Raw genomic sequence first — 20,187 nt, forward strand, 5'->3', positions numbered from 1 at the left:
CTGGTTTGCGTCGGACCCAGGCAGGAGACTGGGCTGCTCTCAGCTGTAGAAGCCATTGGAATGAGCCAGGTCGGAATGAGCCAGGCCCTCAGAGCCTTCTGCCACCAATCGCCCCAGCAGTCACTGATCCACACCAAACCACGTCCTTCCAGTCAGGCAGTTTCATATGCACACGTCAAACCCTTGGTTTGCCACTCAGACACCACGGTGATGGGCACAGTAAGGACCGAGAGACGCTAAACAGGCAGACAGACAAGGAAATAGTGGCCCTGCCTACAGGTATGTGTGTGGTGCAAACGGATGAACACCAGTTGCTGGCTGAAGGCACAACCTTAATTCCTGCATCTCCTGTCTGTCAGCTATCGTTCGCTTGGCAGCCTGAGCTCCGATTTCTAACGCAGCGTTTTGCTCTGGCCTATTGTGGTTCTCATGTCCGGGGGCGCCTTGGCCCCTGGTATCAGGAGCGGTGCTAAGGAGGCTGCTTTTCAAAGGTCCTTAAGTAGGGTTGTCAACTTTCTACTTGCACAAAACCAAACGCCCTTGACCCAACCCCTTTCATGCCCTTCCCCAAGGCCCCACCCCCACTCACTCCAGCCCAGCCCACCTCCCTCAGTCGCTCGCTCTCACACCCTCACTCACTTTCACTGGGCTGGGGCTGGGGGTTGGAGTGCAGGGAGGGGTGAGGGCTCCGGTGGGGATGTGGGCTCTGGGATTGGGCTGGAGATTAGGGGTTTGGGGTGCCAGAGGGGGATCCGGGCTGGGGCAGAGGGTTGGGGTGCGGACTCTGGGAGGGAGTTTGGGTGTGGGAGGGGGCTCAGGGCTGGGGTAGGGGATTGGGGTGCGGGTGGGGGTGTGGGGTCTGGGAGGGATTAGGGTACAGGAGGGGGTTCCGACCTGGGGCAGGGGGTTGGGATGCCGGGTGTGAGGTCTGGGAGGGAATTTGGGTGTGGGAGGGGGTTCCGACCTGGGGCAGGGTTTCTGGGTGCGATCTCCGGCCAGGCGGCGCTTACCTCAGCCGGCTCCTGGTCAATGGCACACCGGTGCTAATGCAGGCTCCTGACCCCTGGTCTCCCTCCGCTGGCAGGCTCTGAGCAAGGCCTGCCCAGAGAACATGGATGACGAGCTCTCGATCCTGCTGACAGCACCCCCCAGCACAGACAGACTCCAGCACATCTTGGAGGTGAGCAGAATGGGGAGGGGCCGCAGGGGTTTTACCTTAGCCCTGGGGACTCCTAGAAAGAAGAGACTGGAAATCCATGTTTCTATTGGATACTTCCGACTATGCATTTGTGATATAAACTCACTGGGTGACCTTGGGGTAACTCACTTCCCCCTTACGGCATCAGTCTTCTCCACTATCAAATCTACATTGGGGAAGAAGGACAGAAGCCCCGACAATCACCTTCACCTCTGGGTGTCTGGTCCTGGGAGCCGAAACCAACTGGACTATCTGCCCCATCTCCTAAACTGCCCTGTCTTTCCCTCCTAGGGCCTTGTCCTTAGTGCTCAGCCTGGCCCCTTCCCAGCTTGTCCCTGACCTTTAAAGGACTCTCCAAGCCCCTCCCATGCCTGCTTCCCTTGGGGTCTCTCTCCTGGCTGAGCACAGGCTGCCCTTCTATCTCTCAGCAGGCCTGGGTCCTAATCACAGGCTGCGTCTTGTCACGTGACCCCCACACTTATTCCCTTCACCCTAGGGAGCTGCATCACCTGGGCCAGCTGCAGTTGAGCTCCAACCCCTTTCCTGGCCATCTCACCCTGGGAGAGGTTGAAACTGGAAACCTGTGGGTAACAGTAACTGGTTGCTCGCAAAGGTGCTGAAGACACAATGGAAGAGGAAATCCTTTGGCCTGGATTGAAATTATTCCAACTGAAAGTGAATGGGAGAAAATAGGTTCAGAGTTCTCTTCCTAGCAGCAGAAAATGTAGCGATTGATAGAGGTTCAGGTCAGAAAGGACCATTCTGTGCATCTAGTCGCCCCTCCTGTATAACTCAGGGCTAGAATGTGACCAAGTGGTTCCTTCAGCCAACCATAGCATGGGACTGAGCCAGAGCACGTCTTTTGGAACGACATCCACATGCAGGAGAGCCAGCTGGCTACCAGAAAATCTCTCTTCTGCAGTGATGTGGGGTTAAGGGACACGGGGGAAAAGACATGGAGGCTATGACTAAACTTAGAGCAGCAAGGCCAGGAAAACCAGGGTTAGGTCCCAGGCCTGGCTATCAGATCTGCTGTTTTCTATTCCTGGCTTTGGGACCATGAGCGAGTCTCTGCACCGCTGGGTGCCTCGGTTTCCCCAGCTATCAAATGGAGCTAATCAAGGTTTTGTTTGTTCTCCCCATTTTACAGGGTGGGAAACCGAGACACAGTTGGGACCTGTCTACACTACAGGTCTGTCGTGCGTTTGTAATCTGCTGACCCCCACATGTTGTTCAGAGCCTATGGACAACACAGCTCCTAAAGGTACGTTTGTTCTGTGCTTATCCCCTATGTACCAGCAGGGCTGGACAGCATTTCTCACTGTGATGTGGGGAGCAGGTCCTGGGTACAAAGGGTCTGAAGAAGCTCTCAAGGATTAATTTTTAAAAATAATTGTTATCAATGAATTGGGAGAGAACATACAATCACTGCGGATAAGATTGGGGGGGTGACAAAATACAGGCAGAGTGGTAATTACTGATGGGGAGAGGGCAGTGATACAGAGCGATCTGGCTCATTCAGCCACCTGGACCCATTCAAAGAAAACAAGTTTGAGCAGAGCCCAATGCAAGGTCCTATGCGTGGCAACAAGGCACGCTGGCCACACCTCCAGAATGGGGACGTGTATCCAGGAAAGCAGTGACTCTGAAATGGATTTAGGGGCCATAGTGGAGAAGCCACTCAACATGAGCTCCCAGTGTGATGCTGTTGTGAACAGGGCTAAAGCCATCATTAGACGTAGGAGCAGAGCCGTGAGTAGGATAGGGAGGTGACACAGCAGCAGTGAGACTGCTATTGGAATACTGCCTCCAGTGTTGATGTCCTCCTTTGAAAAAGATGGTCCTAGAAATTGGAGCTGGGCAGCAAAGAGCCACCAAATGTTCTGAGGGCTGGAGAAAAATACCTTCTAGTGAGTTATTGAAAGAGCTCAACCTGTTTAGCTTATCAAAAGAAGATTGAAAGGTGACTTCACTGAAGTGTTGAAGTGCCTTAATGGAGAGAAAATATTGGGTATTAAAGGGCTCTTTAATCAAGCAGAGAAAGGCAGAACAAGACCCAATGGCTGGAAGGTGAAAAGAGACAAATTCCAATGACAAATAAGGCACAAATATTCAACAGCGAGGATGATTGAACACAGGAAGAAGCTACCAAGGAAAGTGGTGGATTCTCCATCTCTTGATGTCATTAATAAAGACTAGATGCCTTTCCGGAATGTGTTTGCCCCAAAAGTAGCTATTGTGGTAGACAGGAGGCCTGTGATATGCAGGGGGTCAGATTAGATGCTCTAACTGTCTCTTCTGCCCATAAAGTCTACTCATTTCTGAGAAACCGAGTGTAGCATTGGGAGCAGCTTGTGATGTTTTACTGTCTAGCCGGCTTGCTTCCTTCAATGAACACTCATTGAGCGGGGTGATCCACAGGGAGTAGCTCAAACCTCCAAAGTGTCTGCCCTGTGGCATAACATTAGCACTGCAGGGGAGGGGAGGGTGTGGCAGTGACATCACAAAGGCCTTTTGCAGGAGCTCAGCCTATTGGCCAAAGGTGCAGGGGAGGTGGTGACCTCACAGAGAGATGCTGACATCAGCCAGGCAGGACAGGGGCGCAGGGCCAGGGAAACCTCAGAGACCCCTGTGGCTTTGCTTCAGCAAGTCTCCTTCTCGAGGTCTCTCTTTGAGGTCTGAGAGAGTATTAGGGGTCACGTACGTGAGCACCAGGAGGAACCTCTTTTGAGTTTTCTCCTTTCTTTTTCCTGATTTCACTAGAAAACAGACGTCCCTGTTTAGAAGGTAAGAGCCTCTGAGAGGTTTGGAACCTGTTCAGTCTGATGCATCTGGCGCCATCTGAATTTTAGGCATGGAAAACACTAGCTTAAGGTGGCCAAATTTTATTCCCCACCTGGGATTTTGTCCCTTAGAATCTCTGGAGACATTAAGGTTTGTCCTTTTTCTTTTACCTTTTCTTCCCTCCGTCCCTCCTTTCTCTTCATCTCTTACTTCTTTTGTCTGTTCCCCTGTTCCCCTCCCACCACCAGGACGGGGGTGTGTGTGTCGTGGGGGTTGCTCTACAACTCCCATTGTGGGAGGTCCACCGAAAAATGTGGGGCTGAAATAGTGCTCAGACAGTGATCCCCAGTGGTGACCTGGGCCATCCTTTGGGCTCTCTGGTGAGAACCCTCATCCTCCCGCCCCTCGGTCTCTACCCTGATTGGCTGAGCAGGGCGTTATTGACAGGGAGGAGACTCAGGTCCCTGTTGTTTTCTTTTAAGACCAAGTAAATAGTCATAACCAGTCATATGTTCGACAAATTTTGCTGCTTCTCTGCAGTTCATTATTTTCTCTACCATTCCAATTCTCCTAAAATACTTGCTGAATAATTACTATGAACCCTTGCTGGTCTGGAACTCACTTGAGAGCACTTTATTCAGGTCATTCAATGTCTGAAATTCAAGATCCGATGGTTAGTTTGAAAATCAGGGCTCTTGGGTCCTATTCCCAACTCTGCCACGGACTGGCTGTGTGACCTAAGACAAGTCAATTCTCCTTTCTCAGCCTCAGCTTCTCCCTCTTTCAAGTAGGGATAACAATCCACCCCTACCTACCTCCCGACAGGTGGAGGATGGGGATCCATTGGAGAGTGTCACTAGGAGCAGTGCATAAGATGAGGTGTCCTATCATGTTTACTCAGATCAGATTATGACATAATAGAATGGCTGAAATAGTCTATTTTATTTGTATTTTATTATGTTGCAATTGTTAAGAGCAGCAACTACTTAGCTCAGACTGAAACATCTTATCTAATTTTTGAGATCTAAGTGTCTCCTCTTTGTGTGCGACGAGACAAACACGTACTCCTGTTCTTTTTGTGACACAGAAGATGCTTTTGTTTTGCAACAAAATATTTTTGCAAAGAATTTTCATGCCACTTGATATGATTTCAAGAAAGAAACTGGTTTAGTTTGAATGGGATTTTCGGACAGAAACGGTTTCAATGAAATTTCCCCACCATCTCGATTCCTGGGCTCTATCCCTGTCTTTGGGGGGTTTGCTGTCTGTTAGAACAGGAGTCTGATTTGGATAGGGATAGAGACCTCTTTAATGTTTTTAATGAAGTAAATACTAATGGGAATTGTGTGATCATGGGAGACTTTAACTTCCCAGATATAGACTGGAGGACAAGTGCTAGTAATATAATAGGGCTCAGATTTTCCTAGATGTGATAGCTGATGGATTCCTTCACCAAGTAGTTGAAGAACCAACAAGAGGGGATGCCATTTTAGATTTGGTGTGGGTAGTGAGGATCTCTTAGAAGAAATGGTTGTAGGGGACAGCCTTGGTTTGAGCGATCATGAGCTAATTCAGTTTAAACTAAATGGAAGGGTAAACAAAAATAGATCTGTGACTAGGGTTTTTGATTTCAAAAGGGCTAACTTTAAAAAATTAAGGAAATTAGATAGGGAAGTGGATTGGACTGAAGGACTTGTGGATCTAAAGGCGGAGAAGGCCTGGAATTACTTCAAGTCAAAGTTGCAGAAACTATCAGAAGCCTGCATCCCAAGAAAGGGGGAAAAATTCATAGGCAGGAGTTGTAGACCAAGTTGGATGAGCAAGCATTTCAGAGAGATGATTAAGAAAAAGCAGAAAGCCTACAAGGAGTGGAAGATGGGAGTGATCAGCAAGGAAAGCTACCTTACTGAGGTCAGAACATGTAGGGATAAAGTGAGAAAGGCCGAAAGCCATGTAGAGTTGGACCTTGCAAAGGGAATTCAAACCAATAGTAAAAGGTTTTATAGCCATATAAATCAGAAGAAAATAAAGAAAGAAGAAGTGGGACCACTAAACACTGAGGATGGAGTGGAGGTTAAGGATAATCTAGGCATGGCCCAATGTCTAAACAAATACTTTGCCTCAGTCTTTCAGAGGCTAATGAGGAGCTTAGGGATAATGGTAGGATGACAAATGGGAATGAGGATATGGAGGTAGATATTACCACATCTGAGTTAGAAGCCAAACTCGAACAGCTTAATGGGACTAAATCGGGGGGCCCAGATAATCTTCATCCAAGAATATTAAAAGAACTGGCACATGAAATTGCAAACCCATTAGCAAGAATTTTTAATGAATCTGTAAACTCAGGGGTTGTACCGTATGACTGGAGAATTGCTAACATAGTTCCTAGCTTTAAGAAAGGGAAAAAACGTGATCCGGGTAACTACAGGCCTGTTAGTTTGACATCTGTAGTATGCAAGGTCTCAGAAAATGTTTTGAAGGAGAAAGTAGTTAAGGACATTGAGGTCAATGGTAATTGGGACAAAATACAACATGGCTTTACAAAAGGTAGATCGTGCCAAACCAACCTGATCTCCTTCTTTGAGAAGGTAACAGATTTTTTAGACAAAGGAAACGCAGTGGATCTAATTTACCTCGATTTCAGTAAGGCATTTAATACGGTTCCACATGGGGAATTATTAGCTAAATTGGAAAAGATGAGGATCAATATGAAAATTGAAAGGTGGATAAGGAACTGGTTAAAGGGGAGACTACAACGGGTCGTACTGAAAGGTGAACTGTCAGGCTGGAGGGAGGTTACTAGTGGAGTTCTTATATTATGGGAACAAGTAAATAACTTTTCCTTATTCACTTTCTCCACATCACTCATGATTTCATATACCTCTATCATATCCCCCCATAGTCTCCTCTTTTCCAAGCTGAAAAGTCCTAGCCTCTTTAATCTCTCCTCATATGGGACCCCTTCCAAACCTCTAATCATTTTAATTGCCCTTCTCTGAACCTTTTCTAATGCCAGTATATCTTTTTTGAAATGAGGAGACCACATCTGTACACAGTATTCAAGATGTGGGTGTACCATGGATTTATATAAGGGCAATAAGATATTCTCCGTCTCATTCTCTATCCCCTTTTTAATGATTCCTAACATCCTGTTTGCTTTTTTGACTGCCGCTGCACACTGCGTGGAAGTCTTCAGAGAACTATCCACGATGACTCCAAGATCTTTTTCCTGATTTGTTGTAGCTAAATTAGCCCCCATCATATTGTATGTATAGTTGGGGTTATTTTTCCCAATGTGCATTACTTTACGTTGTCCACATTAAATTTCATTTGCCATTTTGTTGCCCAATCACTTAGTTTTGTGAGATCTTTTTGAAGTTCTTCACAGTCTGCTTTGGTCTTAACTATCTTGAGCACTTTAGTATCATCTGCAAACTTTGCCACCTCACTTTTTACCTCTTTCTCCAGATCATTTATGAATAAGTTGAATAGCATTGGTCCTAGGACTGACCCTTGGGGAACACCACTAGTTACCCCTCTCCATTCTGAAAATTTACCATTTATTCCTACCCTTTGTTCCCTGTCTTTTAACCAGTTCTCAATCCATGAAAGGATCTTCCCTCTTATCCCATGACAACTTAATTTACATAAGACCCTTTGGTGAGGGACCTTGTCAAAGCTTTCTGGAAATCTAAGTACACTATGTCCACTGGATCCCCCTTGTCCACATGTTTGTTGACCCCTTCAAAGAACTCTAATAGATTAGTAAGACACGATTTCCCTTTACCTAAACTATGTTGACTTTTGCCCAACAATTTATGTTCTTCTATGTGTCTGACAATTTTATTCTTTACAATTGTTTCAACTAATTTGCCCGGTACTGACATTAGACTTACTGGTCCGTAATTGCCGGGATCACCAATAGTGCCCTTTTTAAATATTGGCGTTACATTAGCTATCTTCCAGTCATGGATACAGAAGCTGATTTAAAGGACAAGTTACAAACCATAATTAGTAGTTCCGCAATTTCACATCTGAGTTCTTTCAGAACTCTTGGGTGAATGCCATCTGGTCCCAGTGACTTATCAGTTAATTCCAAAACCTCCTCTAGTAACACCGCAATCTGTGGCAATTCATGAGATTTGTCACCTACAAATACTGGCTGAGGTTTGGGAATGGCTGGAAGGTGAAAAGAGACAAATTCCTATGACAAATAAGGCACAAATATTCAACAGCGAGGATGATTGACCACAGGAAGAAGCTACCAAGGAAAGTGGTGGATTCTCCGTCTCTTGATGTCATTTAATAAAGACTAGATGCCTTTCTGGAATGTGTTTACCCCAACAATAGCTATTGTGGTAGACAGGAGGCCTGTGATATGCAGGGGGTCAGATTAGATGCTCTAACTGTCTCTTCTGCCCATAAAGTCTACTCATTTCTGAGAAACCGAGTGTAGTATTGGGAGCAGCTTGTGATGTTTTACTGTCTAGCCGGCTTGCTTCCTAGAATGAACACTCATTGAGTGGGGTGATCCACAGGGAGTAGCTCAAACCTCCAAAGGGTCTGGCCTGCGGCAGAACATTAGCACTGCAGGGGAGGGGTGGGTGTGGCAGTGACATCACAAAGTCCTTTTGCAGGACCTCAGCCTATTGGTCAAAGGTGCTGGGGAGGTGGTGACCTCACAGAGAGATGCTGACATCAGCCAGGCAGGACAGGGGCGCAGGGGCATGGAAACCTCAGAGACCCCTGTAGCTTTGCTTCAGCAAGTCTCCTTCTCGAGGTCTCTCTTTGAGGACTGAGAGAGTATTAGGGTTCACGTATATGAGCGCCAGGAGGAACCTCTTTTGAGTTTTCTCTTTTGTTTTTCCTGATTTTACTAGAAAACAGACGTCCCTGTTTAGAAGGTAAGAGCCTCCGAGAGGTTTGGAACCTGTTCAGTCTGATGCATCTGGCGCCAGCTGAATTCCAGGCATGGAAAACACTAGCTTAAGGTGGTCGAATTTTATTCCCCACCTGGGATTTTGTCCCTTAGAATCACTGGGGACATTAGGGGTTGTCCTTTTTGTTTTACCTTTTCCTCCATCCCTCCCTCCTTTCTCTTCATCTCTTACATCTTCTGTCCTTTCCTCTGTTCCCCTCCCACCACCAGGAGGACTCTGTGTGTGTGTCGTGGGGGGTGCTCTGCAATGGGAATAGGGACAATTCTCCAACTTTGGGCAGTCGAGAGCCTGGGTGAGATAAGGGGTGTTAAAGCCCTTTGTGAAGGAGAAAGGGGAGTTTCACGGTGTTGAGCACCAAGGAATTCTAAACTTTGCTAAAACATCTAGTCTGCAGAAACCAGAAATGGTCGGGGCCATATTGTAACCATTGTCTTTTTTAAAGCCCATTGAGGGATGTGAGTCCCACCTTTTTAGGTATCTGGGGTGCCGGGAGGAGAGAAGAGGTGCCTGTCTCCATTTTATGGCCTCAACAAACTAAGTGCTGTGCCCCAGTTCTCGTCAGAGATCCCTGAAAAAGAACGTCTTCCCATCCATTAACATACCTGGAAAGATACTGGAACTCCTTATTAAACAATCAGTTTGTCAGCACCTACAGGACAATTTGGTTCTTAGGACTAGCGAGCATGGACTTGTCAAGAACAAATCATTCCAAACCAATCCTAGCTCCTTCTTTGGCAGGGTTACGGGCCTAGTGGAGGTGGGTAAACAGTAGATGTGATCCATCTTGGTGTTAATAAGGACATTCTCACAAACAAACTAGGGAGATGTGGTCTAGATGCAATTAGTATAATATGTGTGCACAGATGCTTGCAAGCCCGTACTCCAACAGCCCAGAACCAAACAGCAGGAAGCAGATCATGCAATGAACTCCTGCCAGTGCGTGTAGATTGCATTACATGCACCCCTGTGCGGGAGGAGGAGCTGCTCTGGCTGGGGCAGGGATGGGGAGGGACCAAACAGGCTGGTTAGTGAGAGGCTGCCTTGACCCCAGACTCACGCCCGCTCCCCGCTCGGTTCCAGGATGGCCAGGCTCCTGAGGAGGTTCAGGAAGAAGGTTCTGCAGGTGGCCCCAGAGCCTGAGGGAAGCAGCTGCCATCTTCCCCAGGAGCAGAGCGGCCCCTCCGTCCCCACTGGTGGGGAAGGAGCTCCCGGCCAGGCCAGGAGGTGGAAGTGCCCAGCCTTCTGGCGGAGAAAACCCGCTCCCAGCGCAGGCGCCGAGGTGGGAGAGGCCAGGTCGAAATGGAGCTGGGCCAGGCTGAGGCTGGGCAGGCAGGACCCAGCGCAGGAGGGGAGCCGGGCAGGGTGACTCTGGGGCATGTTGTGTGGGCAGCAGCAACCCCAGGAGCCCAGCCCTGATTCCCAGCAGGAGGCATCGCCCTGCCCGGTCAGTGAGGACCTTCCAGCCTCCCCAGGGCAGGAGGTGGAGGATCCCTGTCCCACCACCAGCAGCTCGGCCCGCTCCCCATGGGACAGCAGCAGTGCCTGGGACTCAGGCAGCAGCGAGGCCGATGGGCGCCGCAGCTTTGTTCTAGGTGAGGAGTCAGGCTGGGCTCAGGGAGAGGTGAGGGCGGGGCCGTGAACACCCTGGGCCCAGGCCCTCAATCAGTGCTATGGGGGCGGGTCCCCAGCCCAGGGGTCTGGCCTGAGCCACATGAACCCCACTGACACTAGATGCTGCCACTTTGGTCCTTGGTGCTCCAGTTGGGGGGAGGCACCTCCCAGGGAGTCCAGGACAGCGTGGGGGGTTCTCTTTGCTATGGGCTCCTGAAGGAGTTGGGGGCTGAAGGCATCACTGAGAGGGGGGAGTGTGGGGCCCGATCTGCCCTGGGTCCCGGTGGTGGGAAGGGGGCACATTGCCCCACCGTGCCCCTGTCCTTCCCCCAAGTGGCAGCAGGGGTCACCCTGTCCCCTTCTCTCCCTGGTGCAGGGACTGCCAGGTACTCAGGGGACGAGGAGGAGGAATGGGTGGATGTGGCCACAGAGGAGGCTGCTCTCAATAACAGCCGAGAGCAGCTCCAAGGCCGAGAAAAGGTACAAACGTACCCCAGCTGTGCTGGAACCGAGACTGTCCTGCCCCTTCCCAGCACCTGACCCCCTGCAGAGGGTCTTGTCCCTGATGATCCACCAGCCCTAATGGGGACCTTTCTCCTCCATGATCTGGGACCCCAGAGGTGGGGGTGTCTGTCACACACCAGCCGGGTCTCCTCCCCCCACAGGCACTGTCCCAGTTCCTGACCCTGCTTGTGGTGGAGTGGTGGGTGATTTGGACAATAGGTGGGTCCCCACTATCCCCCATTCAGGCCTGAGTCCTGCAGCTGCTGTGTGGGGGCAGGGAGGTCCCTGGCTAACTGGCTCTCTCTCCCCTAACCCCACTCCTGGTGGGTGCAGGAGGAGGCCCAGCAGCTCGTGTTCCTGCACGCCATCCACCCCGCGTCTCGCTGCACAGCAGAGAGGGCAGGACACACTGGAGCTGCACTGCTGCAAGGCGGCTGTGGCGGAGAGGATTGTGGTGAGCAAGACACGGCGCCCAGCAGCTGGAGGAAAGACAGAGACATGGGAGGGGCAGGGGTCTCCCCAGGCCAATGGATGGGGGATTGTTGGTGCTGGAGGGGCAGCAGAGGGCAGGGATTGCTGGGGCTGAAGACTGGGGAGAAGAGACGGGAGAAATTCGGAGAGTGGTCACTATTGGGCAGGAATCGGAGGAGCGGGGGGGCAGGTGGGGGATCCTGCTGGCTGTGTGGGGCCCTGGCTGTGTAATCTCCTCACTGGGAAGTGTCAGTGAGGGCCAAATCTCACACGCTCCTTTGTCTCCTTTGGGTCTCACAGGAGCTCATTGAGGAGCTGCCTGATAACTCTCCACCCGGCGCCGTCCTCGCTAACTCCCTGATTGCTGTGGGCAACCTCAGGTACCGAGACCCTCCGGCCCGGTTCCCCTAACCCCGGTGCTGCTCAGGCCCAGGGCTGGGAGTCACTGCCCCTCCCACTCACAGGTCACCGCCCAAGGGTGGCTCCTCTGGCAGAGGTGGGGGGAAGGTTCACTCTCTCCTGGCTGGGCTGTTCTTTTCACTCCAGTAACATTGCAACGGCTTTGGGGAGAGGCTCACACCCAGGATCAGATACAGGAGGGGCAGCAGGGTCCAGGGAACAGGTGCTATTCCTGCCCTGCCACTGTCTGTCTGAGAAACCTTGGCCTTGTCATTCCCTGGCTCGGTGCCTCAGTTTCCATTCTCGCCAGCCTGTGCCTATTTCCCTGCAGTTTCACCTGCGTGTTGGTGCCAGTCCCATCCCCGCACTGCACAGTCTAATGCCGGCTCCTCTCTCTTGCCAGCACCATGACACCTGCCCTGGAGCCAGAGCTGAAGACCCACCTCCTCCGAGCTGCCCTGCACGCCGTCTTCACCCTGGGCATGGAGAAGGACACCACCCAAGTGCAGGTAGATCAGCTAAAGTCATGGATTGAAGAGCCAGCTGTCATCCTGCCATGAATCCTTGCTAATTGCCTGCAGTGGGATGTGAATGAGAGAGGCCAGGATATGTGTTTGGGGTCTCACCAGTGCTTCCCAGAGACCCCATTTCCCATCCTGTGGCAGGTGTAGCCCCAGTTTCCCTAACTCTGACCCATGGCTCTCCCTTGCTTTCAGGATCTGCCTAGGGTCTTGCCAGACCTCCTGGACGCCATGCTGGGGAACCTGCTGGCAGAGTCCCCAGACACCGACAGGCTCCAGTACATCTTGGAGGTGAGCCCGATGAGAGGGGTGGGGGCAATTTTACCTTCACTCTTAGATCCATTTTCCAGTCTGTCCTCCTAGCTGAGCCCCCAGTGGGCATCCTTGGTCAGGGCAGTCAGTGCAATGCAGTGTCAGGCCCTTCCTCCTTAAAGGACAGAGGAAGGAGCTGGGACTTCAAGCCAGAGCTCTGCCTGGTTGTGTTGAGCACTAACCACAGGGCCCCTGGCTGGCTTGGGGAGTGAGAGTCTGAACCCCTCCTGGGAGATCCAGAAGAGGGTCCTCAGAGAAGAGTCACAGGCTCCTTCCTAGAGAAACAGGAGGGCCCCAGAGAATCAGCCCGTCTCTCCGACGGGCCCTGAGATTTCTGAGGGGATTGTTCAGGAATCAGGAGTGCAGGGAGGATGGGACCAGCCCCGACACTGAACATTGTTCCAGTCTAGAGAGACAATGACAAGTTGTGACCTGCAGGATTCAAGAATCGTCCTGCGGGCAACAATCCCCTTCCAAAGCTCTACAATCAATGAATCAGATATTCCACCCTGCGCACAATGTCTCCGCCCCCTGGGGATGGGTGTGTGTCTGTGTCTCATTTCCACAATACGTGCACCTGCCCATTGATCCTGATCTGCCTCCTTTCCCCACAGCACATTAACTACTGGATCGTGTCCGGGGTGCCGCGAGAGAGAGCCAGGGCCGTTAAGAGCAGCACGGCCCTGCTCAGATTCACCATCACCCTCCCTGAGTTTGACATAAGTGACCTCTGACCCCAGCTTCCTGACTCCAGGGGTAGGTGGGCTGGCTCCGACGGGCTGTAGGATCTGCTGCTGCAGGGGCTGTGGGTTAGGAGTGTTCCTCTTGGGGAGGCAGAGTCAGAGCAGAGAGTGAGCCTGGCTTGAGTCAAGTTCTTCTTGTCCTAGTTAAGTGGTGACTCTGGGCTTTTAAGGGGACTGTGCTCCAGGTTCATGCCTCCCTGTCATCCTGGAGCAGCTGGGGAAGCAAGTCCTCATGGAGGGCCCTGCCCACAGCCCTGTGCTCCAGGCTTCCTTGGGGGCAGAGGAAATTAAGGGTCTGGCTCTAGCTCCTATCGTCTAGCATCTCCTGCAGAGGGGCTGAGGGGAAGGAGAGTCCTGGCCCGGGGGGGACGGGGAGCGGACAGGAAAATGCTGATGGAGTCCCCTCTCCCTCTCCCGTCCATTAGAACTCAGCGGAATTCCCCAGGATGGGTCACCACATGGCACAGCTGGCTCTGTCCGTCAGTGACCCAGCCAAGGACATCAGCCGGCAGGCCAGGGAGGGGGTTTACCAGCTCTCCCAGCTGCTGCTGCACCAGAGGGGTAACGAACCCAGCTGGGAAATGGCACCCGCTAGAAGAGTGAGACTGGGACCCCAGCCAATTTCTCTCAGACTGACCCCGGCTGGAGGATGAGTCTCTCTGTCTCTTTCTGTGTTCCACACCACGCCCTGCAATTCTGTTGGGCCGGGCACGCAGCGAGGACTCTGCCCACTGTGCAGCCACCAATGGGATTGGAAGGACACAAGCCCTGCAACCAGAAGGACAAATGTGTGTGTGTCTCTCTCCCTGTCACCTACTCCCTCCTGGGGGAAACCCAGCAGCTGATGGGGGACAAGATGAGCAGCTGCATTAGACTCAGGAGATTGGGGCGGGGCCCAGGCCTCATTCCCATCCTGTGGCCGTTTGCTGGCCTGGCACAAGGAGCCTGGTGGGGAATGAAAGGGAGAGCAGGTGCTCCTGGGAAGGGAGATGAATTCACCTCCATGAGCAAGAGCGAGCCAGCTTGTGCCTGGAGCAGCTCCACCCAGCTCTTTAGCCAGGCTAATTAATGACAAGCTTTGCCTCATCCCAGACTTATGTTCTTAGGACAGGGTGCTATTGCTCTTGGGAAGGGCAGGAGAGTCCCCCAAGTGCCCTCTGCGAGACTCTCCTGTCCCACAGGGCCGCACCCAATTCCTAGTGGTCTGGTGTCTGTGTCACCCGAGCCACCACCCAGAGTTGCTCCCATCACTGGCAGCCTGGGAGGCCAAGGACTGACGGGTGATGGCGTCTGACCAGGCAGGGCTGAGGCACATGGGAAGGGGACACTTGTCCTGCTGCTGGCAAGGCTGGACCTGTTCTGGAGAGAACAGGAGGATTCAGTCAGCAGTAGGGTTACCATGTCTAATAAATAAAAAAAGAGGACCCTCCACGGGCCCTGGCCCCGCCCATTTCCCCTCCACTAGCCCCGCCCAACTCCACCCCTTCCCCCGCCCTAACTCCGCCCCCTCCTCCCCACTCCCAGCTATGGGGAAAGGGCTGCCCCAGCGCTACCGGCTTCACGGTTTGCCGGGCAGCCCCCAGACCCTGCGCCCCCGGCCGGCGCTTCCCCCGAGCCGCCGGAGCAGAGCAGCTGGAACCGGGAAGCGAAGTTTCTGGCCGGCGGCTCGGGGTCCGGAGGCAGCGGGGGCTGCCCGAAGCCAGTAGCGCTGGCTCGGGCAGCTCGGCTCTTAAAGTCTGAGAGGGGAGGAGCAGAGCAGCTCAGCTGGAGCCCGGGAAGGGAAGTGCCTGGCCGGCGGCTCAGGGTCCGGAGGCAGGGGGGCGCTGCCCGAAGCCAGTAGCGCTGGCTCGGGCAGCTCGGCTCTTAAAGTCTGAGAGGGGAGGAGTGGAGCAGAGCAGCCGCGGGAGGGGAAGTGCCCGGCCGGCATTTTCCCGGACATGTTTGGCTTTTCGGCAATTCCCCCCGGACAGGGGTTTGATTGCCGAAAAGCAGGACATGTCCGGGAAAAAACGGACGTATGGTAACCCTAGTCAGCAGGGGCTGCCAATCCGTCCCATTCACCAGGGCTGCCATCCTGCGGCTTCAGCATTAGTGGCTGGGGTGACTTGGGGAAAGGTCTCAACCTCCCCACATCCCACTTCACTGCTGCCAGAATCCCTCCTGCCCCCCCGCTACACTCCCCTCCCTAGCCAACCTGGGTGGGGCTGGAGGAGAGGGGTCTGAGAACTTGAGCGGTGGATTGGAGGTGGAACAGCTGTCAGGGGCACTGAGGGGGACGTGGCAGGAGCTCCCTATACAAGGAGGGGGGTTGCCACTGGAGGTCACTAGGAAGGACAACAAGACTCCATCCTGCGGGTCAGGAGGGGGAATCCATCTCTCAGAGGTGGGCAGGGGCTGGGTGGAAATGCTGCTGGTTCCAGGGGCCGTTAATCCCCCCTGATTCCTTGGAGGCATCTGAGTCTCAGACAGGTTCTCGTTCCCTTGCAGCAGGAGGATGTCACGGCCAATGTGATGCGCCAGCTCCGTATCATGCGGCACTTGTGCCAGGTGCCCGAGGCTCTGCAGGGCCTGTGCCTCTGAGGCTACCAGGAACTCCCGCTCTCTGCTGCAGGTACTGCTCTGGCTCTCTGTAAATGGGGAGCTAGTGGAAGGGGAAATGGAGCCCCCTGGCACTCACAGAAACCCTCTCCCCTCTCTGTGGAGCAGGGTCCTTTCCTCTGCCCCCAAATTCCTTCATCTGGGACAGGAGCTCTTTCCCTCACACCCATTCTCCTCCCCCCTTTCCTTGATCTACCCCCATCCCATTCCCCCTGCGCCCAGGCAGAGCTCTGCCTGCCCCATATGGTGCAGAAAGGCCTGTGATATGCAGGGGGTCAGATTAGATGCTCTAACTGTCTCTTCTGCCCATAAAGTCTACTCATTTCTGAGAAACCGACTGTAGCATTGGGAGCAGCTTGTGATGTTTTACTGTCTAGCCGGCTTGCTTCCTAGAATGAACACTCATTGAGCGGGGTGATCCACAGGGAGTAGCTCAAACCTCCAAAGGGTCTGGCCTGTGGCAGGACATTAGCACTGCAGGGGAGGGGTGGGTGTGGCAGTGACATCACAAAGGCCTTTTGCAGGACCTCCGCCTATTGGTCAAAGGTGCTGGGGAGGTGGTGACCTCACAGAGAGATGCTGACATCAGCCAGGCAGGACAGGGGCTCGGGGCCAGGGAAACCTCAGAGACCCCTGTAGCTTTGCTTCAGCAAGTCTCCTTCTCGAGGTCTCTCTTTGAGGACTGAGAGAGTATTAGGGTTCACGTACGTGAGCGCCAGGAGGAACCTCTTTTGAGTTTTCTCCTTTCTTTTTCCTGATTTTACTAGAAAACAGACATCCCTGTTTAGAAGGTAAGAGCCTCCAAGAGGTTTGGAACCTGTTCAGTCTGATCCATCTGTTCCACAAGTCCTTCAGTCCAATCCACTTCCCTAACTAATTTCCTTAATTTTTTAAAGTTAGCCCTTTTGAAAAAAAAACCCTAGTCACGGATCTATTTTTGTTTACCCTTCCATTTAGTTTAAACTGAATTAGCTCATGATCGCTCAAACCAAGGCTGTCCCCTTCAACCATTTCTTCTAAGAGATCCTCACTACTCACCAAAACCAAATCTAAAATGGCATCCCATTTGTTGGTTCAGCAACTACTTGGTGAAGGAATCCATCAGCTATCACATCTAGGAAAATCTGAGCCCTATTATATTAATAGCACTTGTCCTCCAGTCTATATCTGTTAAAGTCTCCCATGATCACACAATTCCCATTAGTATTTACTTCATTAAAAACATTGAAGAGGTCTCTATCCCTATCCAAATCAGACTCCTGTTCTAACAGACAGCAACCCGCTCCCCCCCCTCCCCAAAAGGCAGAGATAGAGCCCAGGAATCGAGATGGTGGGGAAATTTCATTGAAACCGTTTCTGACCGAAAATCCTATTCAAACAAAACCAGTTTGTTTCTTGAAATCATAACAAGTGGCAATGAAAATTCTTTGTCACAATGTGTTAAATTGTCTCGTGGCACTCAAAGAGGAGACACTTAGATCTCAAAAATTAGATAAGATGCTTCAGTCTGAGCTAAGTAGTTGCTGCTCTTAACAATTGCAAAATAATACAATACAAATAAAATAAACTCTTTCAGCCATTCTATTATGTCCTAATCTGCTCTGAGTAAACATGATAGGACACCTCATCTTATGCACTGCTACTAGTGACACTCTCCAATAGACCCAGCAGTCCTTATTTCCAGGCCCTTTCACTAACCACTGCTGCACACTCCCTCCCACAGCTGGCAATTACAACCAGGCCCTCGTGTCCGGTCCCCCTGCTTTGAGAGGGAGTGTGCTCCACTGGAGTGATTGGAGCAGGGAACTGGGAGTCAGGACTCCTGGGTTCCATTGCTGGTTTCCTATTGACCTGTGGGACTTGGGGTAAGTTGCTGCCCCCTCTAGGCTCTGTCCCCAGCAGTCAAATGGGGATTTCATACTTTCCCACTATTGGAAAGTGCTGGGAGAATCCCCCAGCAAAAGCTGCTCTGACAGTGCTAAGCAGCATCTGTTTGCTTGTGAGAATGTCCTATGGGACTGTGTCAAAAGCCTTATTAACACCAAGATAGATCACATCTACTGTTTACCCACCTCCACTAGGCCCCTAACCCTGCCAAAGAAGGAGCTAGGATTGGTCTGGAATGATTTGTTCTTGACAAGTCCATGCTCACTAGTCCTAAGAACCAAATTGTCCTGCAGGTGCTGACAAACTGATTGTTTAATAAGCAGAGGCTGCTCCCAATGCTACACTCGGTTTCTCAGAAATGAGTAGACTTTATGGTCAGCAGAGACCGTTAGAGCATCTAATCTGCCCCCCTGCATATCACAGGCCTCCTGTCTACCACAATAGCTATTTTTGGGGCAAACACATTCCGGAAAGGCATCTAGTCTTTATTAAATGACATCAAGAGATGGAGAATCCACCACTTTCCATGGTAGCTTCTTCCTGTGGTCAATCATCCTCGCTGTTGAATATTTGTGCCTTATTTGTCATAGGAATTTGTCTCTTTTCACCTTCCAGCCATTGGGTCTTGTTCTGCCTTTCTCTGCTCGATTAAAGAGCCCTTTAATACCCAATATTTTCTCTCCATTAAGGCATTTCAACACTTCAGTGAAGTCACCTTTCAATCTTCTTTTGATAAGCTAAACAGGTTGAGCTCTTTCAATAGCTCACTAGAAGGCATTTTTCTCCAGCCCTCAGAACATTTGGTGGCTCTTTGCTGCCCCAGCTCCAATTTCTAGGACCATCTTTTTCAAAGGAGGACACCAACACTGGAGGCAGTATTCCAATAGCAGTCTCACTGCTGCTGTGTCACCTCCCTATCCTACTCACGGCCCTGCTCCTTCGTCTAATGATGGCTTTAGCCCTGTTCACCACAGCATCACACTGGAAGCTCATGTTGAGTGGCTTCTCCACTCTGGCCCCTAAATCCATTTCAGAGTCACTGCTTTCCTGGATACACGTCCCCATTCTGGAGGTGTGGCCGGCGTGCCTTGTGGCTACGTATAGGACCTTGCATTGGGCTCTGCTCAAACTTGTTTTCTTTGAATGGGTCCAGGTGGCTGAATGAGCCAGATCGCTCTGTATCACTAATTTATTTATTTATTTACTGCCCTCTCGCCATCAGTAATTACCACTCTGCCTGTATTTTGTCACCCCCCCAATCTTATCCGCAGTGATTGTATGTTTTCTCCCAATTCATTGATAACAATTATTTTAAAAAATTAGTCCTTGAGAGCTTCTTCAGACCCTTAGTACCCAGGACTTGCTCCCCACAGCACAGTGAGAAAGGCTGTCCAGCCCTGCTGGTACATACCGGATAAGCACAGAACAAACACACTTTAGGAGCTGTGTTGTCCATAGGCTCTGAACAACATGTGGGGGTCAGCAGATTACAAATGCACGACAGACCTGAAGTGTAGACAGGTCCCAACTGTGTCTCGGTTTCCCACCCTGCTCTAAGTTTAGTCACAGCCACCATGTCTTTTCCGCCATGTCCCTTAACCCCACGTCACTGCAGAAGAGAGATTTTCTGGTAGCCAGCTGGCTCTCCTGCATGTGGATGTCGTTCCAAAAGACGTGCTCTGGCTCAGTCCCATGCTATGGTTGGCTGAAGGAACCACTTGGTCACATTCTAGGCCCTGAGTTATACAGGAGGGGCGACTAGATGCACATAATGGTCCTTTCTGACCTAAACCTCTATCAATCGCTACATTTTCTGCTGCTAGGAAGAGAACTCTGAACCTATTTTCTCTCATTCACTTTCAGTCGGAATAATTTCAATCCAGGCCAAAGGATTTCCTCTTCCATTGTGTCTTCAGCACCTTTGCGAGCAACCAGTTACTGTTACCCACAGGTTTCCAGTTTCAACCTGTCCCTGGTTGAGATGGCCAGGAAAGGGGTTGGAGCTCAACTGCACCTGGCCCAGGTGATGCAGCTCACTAGGGGGAGAGAGACCCCAAGGGAAGCAGGCATGGGAGGGGCTTGGAGAGTCCTTTAAAGGTCAGGGACAAGCTGGGAAGGGGCCAGGCTGAGCACTAAGGACAAGGCCCTAGGAGGGAAAGACAGGGCATTTAGGAGATGGGGCAGATAGTCCAGTTGGTTTCGGCTCCCAGGACCAG

General features: G+C 51.5%; 1 long non-coding RNA gene across 1 annotated transcript; it reads left to right on the forward strand.

The window, feature by feature from the left end:
• Window positions 1-448: 448 nt before the first annotated feature.
• On the forward strand, window positions 449-2,482 carry LOC135977295 (uncharacterized). Its single transcript, XR_010594701.1, has 3 exons — window positions 449-679; window positions 1,085-1,180; window positions 2,349-2,482. It is a non-coding gene; the product is annotated as an uncharacterized LOC135977295 (long non-coding RNA).
• Window positions 2,483-20,187: the final 17,705 nt, after the last annotated feature.

Source organism: Chrysemys picta, chromosome 24 (genome assembly GCF_011386835.1).
Source record: "Chrysemys picta bellii isolate R12L10 chromosome 24, ASM1138683v2, whole genome shotgun sequence".
NCBI lineage: Eukaryota > Metazoa > Chordata > Testudines > Emydidae > Chrysemys > Chrysemys picta.